Source organism: Nicotiana sylvestris, chromosome 5 (assembly GCF_000393655.2).
Source record: "Nicotiana sylvestris chromosome 5, ASM39365v2, whole genome shotgun sequence".
Classification (NCBI taxonomy): domain Eukaryota; kingdom Viridiplantae; phylum Streptophyta; class Magnoliopsida; order Solanales; family Solanaceae; genus Nicotiana; species Nicotiana sylvestris.
This window is the reverse complement of record NC_091061.1, coordinates 68,694,337-68,710,851: the sequence shown is the minus strand read 5'-3', so window position 1 is coordinate 68,710,851 and position 16,515 is coordinate 68,694,337.

Genomic DNA, 16,515 nt, shown 5'->3' with positions numbered 1-16,515 from the left:
TGATTTCAATTGATACCTAAAAAATTAACTCCAAAAGGAACTGAATTGTGTTTATTTGGACCCATTAACTTGGGTCAATTGGACCCAGGATCTGTTAGGTTAGAAGGGTAATAACAGGGTCATATGGGGGGTAATTTGGGTAGTCTGCTTAGGGAAATCTTTGTCTAACTAACTAGGAAGCTTCCTAGAAGCTGGGGTGGGGACTTAATAGGAAAATTTGATAGTTGAAGAGGGATATCTAAGCTATATTAAAAATTAAAAGAGGGGCAGAATGCAAAAATTAAAGTCGTAGGGGTTGCCCTAATGCCTTGCCTATAAAGGCATCCTTTCTTGGCATTTAGGGTAGAGATTGGAGAGGAAAAATTTCAGAAAATCAAAACGGCTGAAAGAGAAAGTTCAAAAAAATTCATTGTTCCATTGGCTTTCTGATTTGATTCTTGAAGTGGTTTTTCCTTTTTCTGAAGTTATCTCTGGTTTACATGGTATTAAAGATGGTTTAATTTGGGTTTGAAAAGTTGGTTTCAAACTGAGCATGTGTTTGAGACCCTATTTCAATTCAATTTTGATTTTGGGGTCTGCTGTGCATCAACACTGATTTTGCTGAGTTCTTTTGACATTATTCCATTGCTGGAGTTCAAGCTATTTTTGCTACTGACCATTCACTGATCCTCTCTGCTTTCTTTTCATTCCCAGGTACATTTTCCTGAACTCTACCCAATGTAAGGTCAAATTCGAAGACTGAAATGAAAACAAAGTTGAAATAATGATAATAGTCTCGTTTGTAATATTTTTACATAGCTGATTGTCTCAGATACTAGATTTATCATGTATGCTAGTTGGATTCTATCCTGAACAGATGAAATCTTTGAGTAGTACTTAGTTTGGGACTGATGAAATGTCGTGAAAGAGACTTATTTACATTAATATGTCTCAAATGTGTTTTAATTTTGGTCAAAATCAGTAGATGTGCTTGGTAATATATGCATGTTTGAATTGTTGTTAACAAGGGTACAAGGGAGCAAGTTTAATGTTTGATATGTTGTTAGAAGTTTCTGTGGGGTGTGGGAGCATAATGTTTTTGTTGGAAGGAAGGTTGATCAAATCTGCTTGTGGCCTTTGTTGCTTTTGATTCTGCGTATAATGTATTTTGGGAATGACCTTTAGATCTTGCAAGAGTTTATGTTTGGGTCTCTCTTTTGGCAAATGGCAAGTTATTGGTATGCTTATGCAAAACATGCTCTGTTAGCATTTTATTTCAAGTCCTTTGAAGATTTAAAAGTTGGAGTTGCCTTCTATTTAGTTGCTAATACTATTTTTTTGCTTTATTGCTTTCAAAATCAATTCTTTTGTCAAAATTTCGTGTAAATGTCCATAAGATCAGTGATTAAGCCCAAACTCGTTTGTGTGTCATGTTATACCACTACAGGGATTCGATCCTGAGTCCGCGTTTCCCAGTTGCAACACGTTTTTTGAATTGGGCCTTGTATTGAGGCTTGGCTTAAATTGTTTTAAAATCAATGGTTTGCTAGCATGTGACATTTCAGTAAGATATTGGGCTCAGATGTCAAAAGGGAATGTGCATTAGTTCACTTATTCCATTTTCTTAAGTCGAACTTTAACACAAAAACCTCTTTCGAATTCCTTGAGGCTTTTTCTTTAATTAACTTTGACTCTCTTAAAAGTAGATTGGAGGTCTGCCATATTAGACAATAAAAATAGTTTATGGCCCTCCAAAGCTTAGTTTGAATTCCCTTATTTTAAAAATTTGGGGTGTACCGTATTAAGCCAAATGTACAATTTATGGCTCTCAAAGTTTAGTTTCAAATTTCCTTTAAATTGTATTGAGGTGCGCCGTGCCATATAAAACCTCAAAAATGCATGGCCCTCGCTTAATATTTAGCTTGAACCCTTAGAAATCTAGGTGTTCCATTAGTGAATTTTCCATGGCCCTCGTAAAACTTGAAAGTGCATAATTGCTTTAGGCGCGATACTTAAAATTAGCTTCCTAAACTTGGGTGCGCATTTATGTGACCCAAATTCAAATCTCAACAATGATAGATAAAATATGTTGAGGACCGCGGGTGCATTTATGTGACGTGGTTCAAGATGTATTTTAATTGACATTGCAATCTTCCTTAAAAATGATTAAATAAAGCGGTTATAAAGTTAAAATTGAACCATAGGCTAAAACATGTATTAAAATCAAGTATATAGGCCAAATATAACAGTTGAGCGACCGTGCTAGAACCACGAAATTTGGGAATGCCTAACACCTTCTCCCGGGTTAACAGAATTCCTTACCCGGATTTATGTGTTCGCAGACTGTAATACAGAGTCAATCTTTCCTCGATTTGGGATTTGAAACCGGTGATATGGGACACCATAAATCATCCCAAGTGGCGACTCTGAATTTTAAATTAAATAATCCCGTTTCGATTGTCACTTAAAATTGGAAAAAACTCCCTTATACACCCCTCCTCTCGGGGGTGTAGGTGAAAAGGGAGGTGTGACAAGCACGTAGTCATCATATCCCATATCTACCCTTCCCATCCCCTTAGTGGTCATTTAAAGCTAGTGTTTGGTCTGCGTTCTCTATTGCGTGCTATTACCCATCCCTTCTTAATGGTCTTGGAGGGATATAGGACCTCTACCTATAAGTGGTTCTAGACAGACCCTAAGGTTTTAAAGGTGACGATACTAAGGCGACAGACAAGAACAATTAGGAATCTTAGCAAATAAGAACAAAAGAGAGCAATTAGAGGCTCAAAGTTTCCTCCTCAAACAAGGCACATGAACAACACGACTCAAACACAAATAAGTACCTTTTGTTTAAACAGTATCCTAAGGCATGATATCTAAGTGAACATACAGAAACCAGGCAATTTATTTTATAAACTTGGAGGTAATGACCCTATCAGTGGCCTACTGATTTTAAAGCTTGTTTGAACAACATTAAGTCACAGAAACAGTTTCAGAATCACAAGTTTTGAAAACGCCCTATAGGCTTGCCTATACGCGGAACATTGATGACTACATTTTATATAGTGAAACAAGGCAGGTTTTGAATCGGACTCTTTAATCCCTATAGGCATGCTGTCTAATAATAGATTAAGGCAGTTTTAAAGAATTCATTTTAAGGAAATGCATACTTAGAAGTGAACTAAAATGCGGATTGGGTTGATTTATTTAAACTAGTTTAGATCTATAGATAGAATTCTGGTGTTGTCCCTATAGATATGATATCTAATTGTTTAACACTGATTTTAGAAGCTTGCAGGCATGAACACATGTAAACACTTGTTATAACAAAATTTGGATTGCATTATATCCTATAGGCATGGCATCTACTTGTGAAGTTGATTTTAAGACTTGTAAACACGATTTCTATTATGGCATCAATTAAGACCAATAGGCATGATTTCTAACATGACAAGATACAAAAGTCCTATAGGCATGATTTTTACTTATAAAGGCAAACACAACAAAATGTAAAGTCCTATAGGCATGGTTTCTACCAATAAAGGCAAACACATCAAATTGTAAAGTCCTATAGGCATGGTTTCTACCCTTATTACCCCACAAACATGTAGCTACCCACCCTTTTTACTAATTACCACAATATTTGTTTACAAGTTATTACAAACCATATGAATGAATTACATAAGTAAATAAGAAAATAAGAAGTTATTATATAGAGAGCCTACGGATAGGCCCAGATTCCCAAAGCCTCTAGTAGCCTGAAGTGCCTCAATTCCATAGACAATGTCATAGTCTAGGTGCATCAAAGTTCCCTAAGGATCTCCAGGATCCTGGGCAGTGCTTACACCTAGACTTGGTAACTAACACTGAATAAGTGCAGTGTGGAAGGGCCAGTCTCAGTATGACAGAGTTCAGACATTGTCTCAGTGTAAGATATAACCGATCAGACATAGTCACTGTACCAGCAATTCTTAAGGGGGTTCAGTATAGGATCCACATGATTCAATCCCATAACAATACAAGTTAGGAGTGTAGACTACTTAGAGGGGGAGGGGGGTAACATGCTCATACTGATTCTAAGGAAGGGGAGTTCATAACATGCTAATCATGCAAGCATATTAACTGTAGGTTTCACAGCAAAACCATAAGTAAAAGCAAACTAGAAACAGGATGAATTGAAGCAATAAAAGAACAATATTGTTGTTGGAACTTAAATTAAAACTAGATCATACCAGTAGAGAAGACAATAAAAAAAGTGAAGGAGTAGGAGAACACAATAGTTAGCCTTGGCTTACAGCCGGCTAACTCAGAATAGTAGCAAGTAGCACAAAAGAGAGAGAGAGCAAAAAGTTTAAGTGTGTGAGAGAGAGCTTTTGAACCAAAGTGTTCGTGCGTTTGTGCTAATAAGAGAGTGTGTATCTATAGTTTGAAAGCAGGTAGCAAATAAGGTAAAAATCAAAGTTCATCAGTAACTATGGGGACTTAGAATCAATCAGTCACAAAATCAAGGTTAGTACTCCCTTTAATTGAGGAGTCAACTTCAAACGGTAATAAACATGTGGCAAATAAGGAAGGAAATCGTATAAGGCTGAGCATAACAAATAAGGAAATATTTTCTGCATAGTACAAGTACACAACATGTAATAGAGGCTAGGTTCAACATATTTCCATCAAGGAAAAGGCTTAAGAAATCAATTAATAGCATAATTGACTATAGAATAAGGTCAGAAAATATTTTACAAGGTTAAAAATCAGTATAGATATCATGTGAAATCAGTGAAAGATCAATCACAAAGACTCAAGGATTCAAAAGTAGAAAATAGCACTGATTTAGCACAACTTTATAAAGACAAGCACATAGTAAGCAAAAACCAGAACTCTAAGAGGCCGAGTAGGAAAAAATCATATATAAATTAGGGGTTCATGAAGAGCATAATCTGAATTAGTAGAATAAGCATGATACAGGTAGGAGAAGTGAAGAATCAGAAACATTGGTGAAAAATAGGGTAAAATCATACAATAGCCAGGGATGACCATAATTAGGAACCTTAACAAGCATTCATAGGGTAAAATCACAAAATTACAGAAACATATAGATTAACTGAACACGTTATCAAAACAAAACACAGAAACCCAAGATTAGAACTAAGAAATTAGGGTTTTAAACATATGCAAGTTGAAGAGGTAGTAAAATCATAGAATCAGTCGAAATATGCAAGAGATATACGTTTAAACATAAAGAATCAGTTTAAACAAGGTTCTAGAAGAAGTTCTGAAAACCCTAATTTTAGAAGAAGGTGAAAACACTTTGAAATCGATGATTCTTGTAAAGAGTTACAAGGATAGTGTAAAACATCAAAGAAATAGACTCAAATCGTTTAAAAATCATACAGATCTAGGATATGTAAGCAAAAATTAGGGTTTCAGAAGAAACCCAAGTAGAGATGAAAGAACCTGTCTAAAATCTCAAGGATCGTAACAAGTACAACATGATTTCGTTTGAAATCATACTGAATTAGCCAAGAACAGACCAGATGGAAAACCCTAGATGCAAGTCAGCGTGGCCCAGGGCCCTTGAAGGCCTCAGAGAAGGCGAGCATGGCAATAGAGGAGCCATTGGAGGCTTAGGAGTTGAAGGGAGATTATCGGAGAAGACCGGAGAAGGGAGTCGGCGGTTGAAGGAGATAGGGTTAGTTTGAGGGGTTGAGAGAGGAGAGGAGATGAGAGAATACAGAGGCGGCGGATTTGGGAAATGAGATAGGGTTAGGGGGTCGTTGGAATTAAAAATGGTAAGAACGGATGAGGAAAAGATCAATGGCCAGGATTTGACGGGTCTTGGGTTGGGTAGGCGGGTTTAGGGTTTGGATTGGGTGGGGTGTTTTTAATCTAAAATTGGGCTGGGGTTGGGTTTAAATTGGGCTACAATTGAAATGTAAATCTGGCTATATTTTAAATAGCCAATTTTCCCTATATAATTTATAATAAATGATAAATAATTTCTAAAAACAATCTCACATGCTAAAATGATTTAAAATAGATTTTCAACATTTTAAAAATATAGAAGGTCAATTTATGCAAGTAAATATAATTATATATTAATGGGGCTAATATTGCAATTATATGCAATTTAGCTTTAAAATACAAAAATGCAATTATAAAAATACATAAAAAATATTTTAACCATATTTTGGCATAAATATAGAAATCAAATGACTAAATCACCACAACAATAATTTGGGGGAAAATTATTGGGGATTTTAGGAATACAAGGGAAGGAAATAAATCAATTTAAATCCTTAAAATTATGGGAAAATTATAAAATCCTTGTGCATGCTTATATATGCATGTATATGCTATTTTGAAGGTATCTATGCATATAAAAAATATAGATGTTGTTACAGGTATCAACATTGTCTGTGTTTTCTTATGATGTATATGCGTTGATTGATCCGGGATCTACATTATCATATGTTACACCCTTTGTGGCTAATAAGTTTGGCATTGAACCTGAATTGATAAGTAAACCCCTCGCGGTATCTACTCCGATAGGAGATTCTGTGATTGCTAGAAGGGTATATAGAGGTTGCACTGTGATGATTTGTAGTCGTCAAACCTCGGCAAATTTATTTGAGTTAGAAATGGTTGATTTTGATGTGATAATGGGAATGGACTGGTTGGCCTCATGCTATGCAAATGTTGACTGTCGTACGAAGATGGTTAGGTTCCAATTTCCGGGTGAACCCGTCATTGAATGGAAAGGGAACATTGCTACACCGAAAGGTAGGTTTATTTCCTATCTTAAGGCAAGGAAAATGATCTCAAAAGGTTACATTTATCATCTCGTTCGCGTTAGGGATGCGGAGGCGAAACCGCCTACTTTACAATCAATCCCTGTGGTCAACGAATTCCCAGATGTTTTCCCAGATGAACTCCCAGGCCTTCCTCCTGAAAGGGAGATTGAGTTTAGCATTGATGTGTTGCCTGACACTCAACCGATCTCTATTCCTCCATACAGAATGGCCCCGGCAGAGTTGCGAGAGTTGAAGGTGCAGTTGAAGGACTTGCTGGATAAGGGCTTTATTAGGCCTAGCACTTCACCTTGGGGTGCACCAGTCCTATTCGTGCGGAAGAAAGACGGGTCGTTACGGATGTGTATCGACTATCGACAGTTGAATAAGTCTACTATAAAGAACAAGTATCCACTTCCAAGAATTGATGACCTGTTTGACCAACTCCAGGGTGCCAAGTATTTCTCCAAGATTGATTTACGTCATGGTATCATCAGGTGAGGGTTAAGGAGAAGGATATCCCAAAGACGGCCTTCTGGACAAGATATGGGCACTTTGAGTTCTTGGTGATGTCGTTCGGGCTAACAAATTCCCCAACAACTTTTATGGATCTCATGAATACTGTATTTAGGTCCTATCTTGATGTGTTCGTAATTATATTCATTGATGACATTCTGGTGTATTCTCGTTCGGAGGCGGAATATGTGGGCCACTTGCGGATAGTATTACAGATGCTTCATGATCGTAAGTTATATGCTAAGCTCTCCAAATGTGAATTCTGGCTGAACTCAATAGCATTCCTTGGCCATGTGATATCTGACGAGGTATTAGTATCGACACTCAGAAGATCTATGTAGTAAAGAATTGGCCGAGACCTACAACATCATCAGAAGTCTGTAGCTTCCTAGGGCTAGCAGGATATTATAGGCGGTTTGTAAGGTTTTTCCTCTATATCACCGCCTTTGACTAAGTAACACAGAAAGATACCAAGTTCCAGTGGTCTGACGCTTGTGAACGTAGTTTTCAGGAGCTGAAGAATCGATTGACATCTGCACCAGTGCTCACTCTCCCTGAAGGAACAAAAAGTTATGTGGTATATTGTGATGCCTCAGGTATAGGTTTGGGGGTGTGTATTGATGCAGCGTGGGAAGGTGATTGCTTATGCATCAAGACAATTGAAGAAACATGAAAAGAATTATCCAACCCATGATTTGGAATTGGCTGCAGTAATATATGCTTTGAAGATATGGCAGCACTACTTATACGGCGTCCATGTTGACATCTACACAGATCACAAGAGTTTACAATACATCTTCAAGCAGAAGGAGTTGAATTTGAGGCAGCGTAGGTGGCTTAAATTACTAAAAGACTACGACGTCGAGATATTGTATCATCCCGGTAAAGCTAATGTTGTGGCAGACGCTCTCAGCCATAAGTCAATGGAAAGCTTAGTACATATTGAGGCAGGTAGATGAGGGTTGACTTAAGAGCTTCATCAGCTAGCCAATATGAGAATCAGATTGTTAGACTCGGATGACGGAGGTGTTACTGTACAGAATACATCAGAATCATCTTTGGTAGCTGAGGTAAAAGCACGGAAATATGAAGATCCTACCTTAGTACGATTGAGAGAGAGCATTCAGCAGTGTAAAATTACGGCTTTTAAGATAGGAGGAGATGGGACACGGAGATACCAGGGCCGATTATATGTGCCTAATGTGGTAGGGTTGCGAGAGAAAATTATGAATAGATTCATCAATCCCGATATTGCATCCATCCCGGCTCGACAAAGATGTATCATGATGTCAAGGAGCAGTATTGGTGGGATAACATGAAGAATTCTATTGCATAATTTGTAGCCCTGTGTTCCAATTGTCAATAAGTAAAGATAGAACATCAGAAATCCGGTGGATTGCTTCAGAATATAGAGATTCTGACCTGTAAATGGGAGGTGATTAATATGGACTTCATTATTGGATTACCTCGCTCTTATCATAAGTTTGACTCCATCTGGGTGATAGTTGATCGACTTACAAAATGTGCCCATTTTTTGCCAGTTAAGACAACTTACACATATATCAAGGAGATTGTTAGGCTTCATGGTGTGCCAGTATCTATTATATCAGATCGAGGAGCTCAATTTATGGCTAACTTTTGGAGGTCTTTTCAGAAGGGTTTAGTCATACAAGTGAATCTCAGCACTGCATTTCATCCGCAGATTGATGGACAGGCTAAACGTACCATTCAGACACTTGAAGATATGCTACGAGCATGTGCTCAAGATTTCAAGGGGAATTGGGATGACCATCTTCCACTCATAGAATTCGCCTACAATAATAACTACCATTCCAGTATTAAAATTTCCCCATATGAGGCACTATATAGGAGGTGATGCAGATCACCAGTTGGATGGTTCGAAGTTGGTGAAACAGAATTATATGGGCCAGATTTGATTCACCAAGCCATTGAGAAGGTGAAAGTGATACAGGAGCGATTGAGGACGGTACAAAGCAGGCAAAAGTCTTATTCTGACGTCGTGATCTGGAGTTTGAGGTTGGTGATTGGATTTTCTTGAGGATCTCACCAATGAAGGGTTTTATGCATTTCAGGAAGAAAGGTAAGCAAAGTCAAATGTGTATCGGGCCGTATAAAATTCTTGGACGAATTGGACAGGTTGCTTATGAGTTAGAATTGCCATCCGAATTGGAATTTGTCCACCCGATATTCCATGTATCTATGTTGAGGAAATGTATTGGAGAGCCTTCTCGAGTCGTCCCTATCAAAGATGTACAAGTTACAGAGGATCTATCAAATGAAGAAGTTCCAGTGGCTATATTAGATCGACAAGTCCGCAAGCTGAGAACAAAAGATGTAGCTTCCGTCAAAGTATTGTGGAGGAACAAGAATATAGAAGAAATGACATGGGAAGCAGAAGAGGAGATGCAGTCTAAATACCCTTACCTATTCCAGAATGAAGATAACAAGGATGCTGGTGGAACGCAGGATACACTAAAAGGTGAAACGACTCTATGAGGTAAGAAATAACTTGAGAATACTCTTCCTTAATACAAAATGGTGATATGCAGATAATGTACATATCCATAATGCTTTGTGTAGCCTCGTGACGCCATACGTTGGGCTTAACTGCTTGCAAGCTTTGCTAGTGACCATTTTATAGGGAAAATTGACTGGGAATTTCCGTTGGAATCCACGATGATTTGGACTCCCCATAAACCCTTACATTCGAGGACGAATGTTCATAAGGGAGGAGGGTGTTACAACCCATATTCACATACATTAGTTCACCATAAGGTAGTCGACATAAATCCATGAATATATTATCTTTAAGATGATAAGAAGTTAATCCTATTGGTCTTAAATTATACAAAGGTGTATAAGAGTGGTTAACAAGTATTAAAAGTTAAACGAATCAAGGATGTTGTCAGCGTATTTTCGGGTAAACCTAGAGGTGCTTAATACACTCAAGAGGTCATGTTTTAAGGTATTTAAATCATATAATGTCCGTATCATAAGTCTTGAAGTCAAACGAGTTATGAAACAAAAGTCGACAAAAGTTGTTGCAACTTAAGTTCATAATTTTACTTAAACATTAGGTCAAATGTTACTAAGCTTTTCTCCCAATTTACATGGAATTACGGGGTGATATACCCACAAAATTGAAGAACTATGAGTCTAATTTCCAACTCATTAAACTATTTTTCAATACAATATGGGAATATAGAGATATTTGTATTTTTGCGAGCCTGCGCATACTGGTAGGTGACAAGTAGGTGCATCACCTACTTGCCAAAATGAGAGGACAAAATTAAAAGCCCCAAAGTCGGCCAAGAGGGGACATTTAAGGGATTATCAACTCAGTTATTTCACCCATATTTCAGACCTTGAAAACCAAATTAAACCATTGCAACTCCTGCCCAAAAATCCCACACAAACTCTAGGTTATTCCGGATGTTACGATGTGATTCTAATGCCGAAAACCCCGGACAACTTGCTAGTTTCTCTTTCTCCTTCATGTTGCTGCATTGGGGGACTGATTTTTGAAGGAGAAGGACTAGATTTCATTATTCTACTCAGTCCAAGATAAGTTTGTGCTTCTCCTTCCATTATCTATGCTTGTACGAATTGTAACTCGACCGTAAAGACTAGACCTAGCGAGTTTCGAATGAGTGGTATGTTGTTTGTTGTTGCATCACTGTTGGCTGGTTATGAACTTATTTTTAAGTTGAATTTATGACTGGTTTATAGGATAAGAAGCTTAATTATGTACTGTTGGTTTTGTTGCTCAATTTGAAAGAAAAAACAAGTCGAAACATGTTTAATTAAACTAAAAAATGAATTTTGAGTTGCTGAACTTGTGGGGCTATTTTGTGGGCTGTTTCGTGTTGCTATTGGATTGTATCTTTTGCTACTATTTTTATGGAGTTGAGAAGAGAAAGGGTGTGGAGAAACACCACATAATGGAAGGGTGGTTTGTTGGTCGTTCGTTGTAGCATTTCCGGGTCGTTTGACCCTACTACGGTGGTTGTCTTATGTATGAAGTGATTAGGTTATGTGGACTATTTTGGAAGGCTCAATATGATTATTATTGATGTTCTTTAGGAGATTTGGTAATTTTTTTGACTTGTGTGAAGTCATATAAATAGGGGAGGTTCTGTCCGTTTCATCGTAAAATAGGTTGTGCTCGGTACATAATAGTTACGACGCTTAAACGTTAACGATAGTGTCATTTATCCTATTGTAGACTAAGGAGTCGTGACATTTGCATAGCTTAAGGTTGGGAATTATATACAATGTATGTGAGGCTATTCCTTTCCTTCTTTTGCACGACTCCGATTGTACATAATGTAATGAATGAGCTTCCAAAGATACTCTATTCTTAGAAGCTAGCAGTACTTACATTGTTTTCCCTCTTATGGAACGATTGATGTTGATGTTTCTTCTCTTATTCTTATGTTATCAATGTTATTGGTACGTCCTGATTCTTATAAGGTTCATGGTGAAGAGTTAGTCCTAATAACGTGTACATAGGATACCGGCCTTACGTCACTCCAAAAGATTTAGAACGTCGTTCAATGAGTCGAGCATGCATTATATATATGTATCTAATTTACTCTACCGAGCCGTAATATAGTCAGCCGGGTACGACACCTATTGTGCAACCACTGATCAGTTGGGTTTTACCGAGTTTCACGTGGTCGGGTATGATTCTACCTAGCCTTATGATGGCCGGGTATGTTTTTACCGAGTCTATTTTGAGGCCGGGTACATTATGATGATGATGATGCCCACAGAGGCATGTGTTGTAAAAGTTTATGCATATATATGTCTATATCATGCATTTTGTATCAGTAGCCCACAGAGGTACCCAGATGTTACAAATTGTATATCCTCTATCCTTATTCACATTACTGTTCATAGTTATGTTTTCCTTCCTTGCATACTCAGTACTTTATTCGTACTAACGTCCTTTTTATTTGTGAACATTGCATGTCGTGCTACAGGTCCTGATAGACGGGTAGATGCAGTTCCCCCACCACAATAGGCTGCCCAATTCAGTGGTTATTAGCGAGATCCTTTCTTCGGACTTGCCGTTGTCTTGGTATGCATTTTTTATAGACATTATGGGTATGTCAGGGATCTATTCCGGCTATGTTGCAGCACTTTTTTTCCTTTAGAGGCTCATAGACAGGTGTCAACTCATGTATAGTTTGGTATGCCTTGTCGGCTGATTTTTATTGTGTAGTATTTCATGGCAGCGTGGTAGCCCGTACCTTATATATAGTTTCTTGGTTGTCTGGTCATCCCATGTTATGTATGTTCGTTCCATCATCTTTCATTATTGGTTGTCCATGATCCATGTCTACCAATTATATTGATCTCGTCGGCGCTAAAAGATAATAAAGAAGGTTAGATAAAATGTACATTGGTGCTCGGCAAGTATGGCCGGGTGCTAGTCATGGCCCTCCAATTTGGATCGCGACAAAATCCACTCAATAATTTTCCGCCTAGATGCTTCATCAGACATTCCAATGTGGGTAGTCAATGAAAATAGAACTTTTAAAACTAAGTCCTACTATAGTTTGATAGATAAGGAGCATTCATCCAATAAAGAATTTACGTGGATTTGGAAGCTCCACTGTCCTAAATAAAATAAAAAATTTCGTTTGTTTATGCCACCACAACAGGTTACTATGTAGGCACTATCTCCATCATATTGGCATTAGCATTGATGAATTATGCACGATTTGTAGAAAGGAGCCTGCAAAAATAACCCATATTTTCTCTAGCTGCCCTATAGCTTAGGAGCTATGGGGTAAACTGGGGATCGATATTAATAATATTCCAACAAATGATGAAAGTTAGCTAGAAAACATTATTAACTTAAACCCAGTCATTCCTACTAACCTTATAGATTGGCCTACACTATTTCCCTATCTGATGTGGAACCTTTGGATCAATAGGAACAATAACAACATTAATAACACCTCATTACAAGTTGCTTTGAGTTTTGTTTTAAAACAAGTGACGGAATATAAATTGCTTATAGATCGTGAAAGCAATACAAATATCTCCATCCCAATTTATTGGACTAAGCCTAAAAAAGGTTGGTACAAACTTACCATTGACGGTGCTTTCAAAAAAGGTGAGAATCACATTGTTATTGGGGGTATTATGAGGAACAGCAACGGAGATTGAGTTATGGGTTTTTAAATGAAAGTCAATGCAAAATCACCCATACATACTGAATTACAGGATTTTTATTATGCCATCCAGCTCACATGGGAGCAACAACTCTATCCACTAAAGGTGGAAACTGATGCAATGCAGGTAATCAACTTCATTAACTATGGTTGTGTAACTTACAAATATCTTATAAATAATTGCAGATGGTTGATGTCCAAAATGGATACGCTGGTGATCAGGCATAGCTTTGATCAAGGAAATGAAATAGCATATCTTTTGGCAAATGAGGCAACAAGGAAACTAGAAGTAAACAAACTTAGTCGTCTAGCTATTCCACCACTTTGTGTCTTGACCAGGATGCTGGCAGACAAATCTGGTAATGCTTTTGTTAAGACTATATTTACTAATAGTTGTAGGCTTCTAGCCAAATTAGGAAATATTATCGCCATGCATGCATGGCCTCTGAAGCTTATGTACTGATCCTATGGATATAGGATCATTGAATTGTTGCTACTTAGTTTCTATTAATAATATTTTCAGTTTATCAAAAAAACAAAAAAACAAAAAGATAACAGAGAGCTTAGACAACTACTCCTTTGAGTAATTCTACTAAATATTTTTTAAAGATGTGTGCAAAAACCTTAAAAGTTACTATGGACCGGAGATAGTATTAGTTACCTTTCTTTCACTACAAACTCAGGGTAATTTCAGAAAAGGTTAATTTTCACTTTAAGCAAAATCACTAAATTAGTTTTTTTTAAACAAAAAATCACTCAAAGAATCATGAACGTCATTAAATAATTTTTTATAACCTAAAGATCGCCCAACTTACCAAAATATCTTAGAAAATGCCTCATTTATTTTCTCCTAGTGACTCTGGGTGATAAGCAGACAAAGTCGAGTGAGTTTCTGATTAAAAAAATAGTTTATTTACTTTGGTGATACTTTTAGAGATTTTTTTTTGTTATGAAAAATACCTTAATAAATCTTGATGCAATAAAATAAAAATTGAGCAATCATCTAGGAAATTAATCCTGACAAACTCTAGCTCCTTGCAGAATAATTATTTTCAACTATGCTTCTCCTCTTTTAGTTTTCTTCTTTGGTTCATCAGATTTTTCTTGTTTTGTGCAAAGCCAGATCAATAAGAGCCAAAAATAATAAACCAACAAAATATAACTCAAAGGTGACAGTACTTTTTTATAACTGGCTTGTGGAAACCTTTTCTAGTTTAATATTTACCTTGTGCTTTTTATGATTTGCTATACCAAAATTTTTTGTTCTTAACCTTTTCTAAAAGCTTTTGGTCTAACAAATGTTACGATTAACTGAAGGCAAAATACATAGGCAGCCCTCTAAACTTCACCATTTTTTTACTTGGACACTTAACCAATAGTAGTATCTATTGGGCACTTTAAGTGAAGATTAATTGTGTCAATTTGACACATATTTTGCAGCTCCAAGTAAACTAAAGAGTGTGTATTTCACTTGCTGCCAATGTGGCAAGCAGGACCAATAAGAAACAAAAACGCCTCACTTAAGAAAAGGCCAAAACTGAACTCGCCACTTTTTCTACCCACCATTTCGCCTCCAATGAACCCCGCCATAACTATTGGATTGCGGTCGAGACTTGAAAGCTCATAACTCAACAACTCTTGCTGATTATCACAACTATCTTTTCAGCTACCATCCATTGCTAATTTCAGCAAGCACCAACAGATTTGCTATCTCCTCTATATCATCAACAAGTTGCTGCTACTACTGTTTTTTTTTCTTTTTTTAAATCTTAAAATAATGATGTGTGAAAAGGCTTTCCCCAAATATATTACCACCCCTACTAGCAGCACCCAAACCTACCATCGTCGCAGTAGTCCCTCACCAAAAAGATGCTCTAGTAGCCTTGTCCTCTTCATCTTCAAAAACCACAAAGCGACCTCCATCACCGCTTACAATTGTCTTCCGTCAGCGACTATTGAAGCTCATTAGGTCCTCAGGTGGGTTTTTGTCTGGGCTTTCCCTTCGCAGTGGTGGGATGGCGACGATGCGGCAGTCAACCCTTCTTTCATTCCTAGTTGACAATTTTACAATTGAATGTGATGTGTATTCTTATAAAAAGATATCTGGTGTTGACCGTAATGTTTGGTCACTGAAACTGAATTTGAAAGGTAGAGAGTGATTGGCATGGTGGTGGAGGAAGTGTGGTAGTGGTGAAGCACCTGTTACAGTGGTATGAAGATGTGTCACGACCCCAAACTACCCCGGTCGTGATGGCGCTTATCACAGTATTAGGCAAGCGAACCCAAGATTTAACCACAGCGAATTCTTCTTATAAAACCATTTTCTAAAACCGATTAAGTCTCAATTTCTCATATGAAATATATAAATCAACGAAAATGCAGAAATTAGTACAAAATATACCAACACAGCCCAATAATCCGGTGTCACTAGTCAAGAGCCTCTAAATACAACTCAAACTGACTGAATAATACATCATAAGTCTAAAATAATAGAAAACTAAGATAGGAAGGAGGAAAGAAGGGCTGCGAACGCCTTGCAGTCTCCGATAAAGCTCAGAGAGTGTTGAAAGCTCTCACTCTGATGTCCGGACACCTGGATCTACACACAAGGTGCAGGGAGTAATGTGAGTACGCCAACTCTGTAAGTAACTAAAGTAAATAAGGTCTGAGTGCAGTGACGAGCAATTTAAAACCATATAAGAGTTTTAAACAGAAATATCAAGTCAAAACCAACAATGCCATAGTCAGTTATCTCGTAAAAACTTCGGTTTCAATTAAAATACTTTGAAATCATTTATTCAATATTTTTCAACAGAGGATCAGTATAAAAAGAAGAGTGAAAGCAGCAAAAGTGTCATAACGGGCCCCTCGGGCAAGGTATCACTCATAAGTATAGCCTCACGGGCAAACCTCTCAATCACTTGGGACTCAGCTCTCATCAACAGTACTCACACTCAGCACTCCGGCTCAATAATATCTCGTAATAGTAATAATCATAATAACCGTTGCAACGTGCAACCCGATCC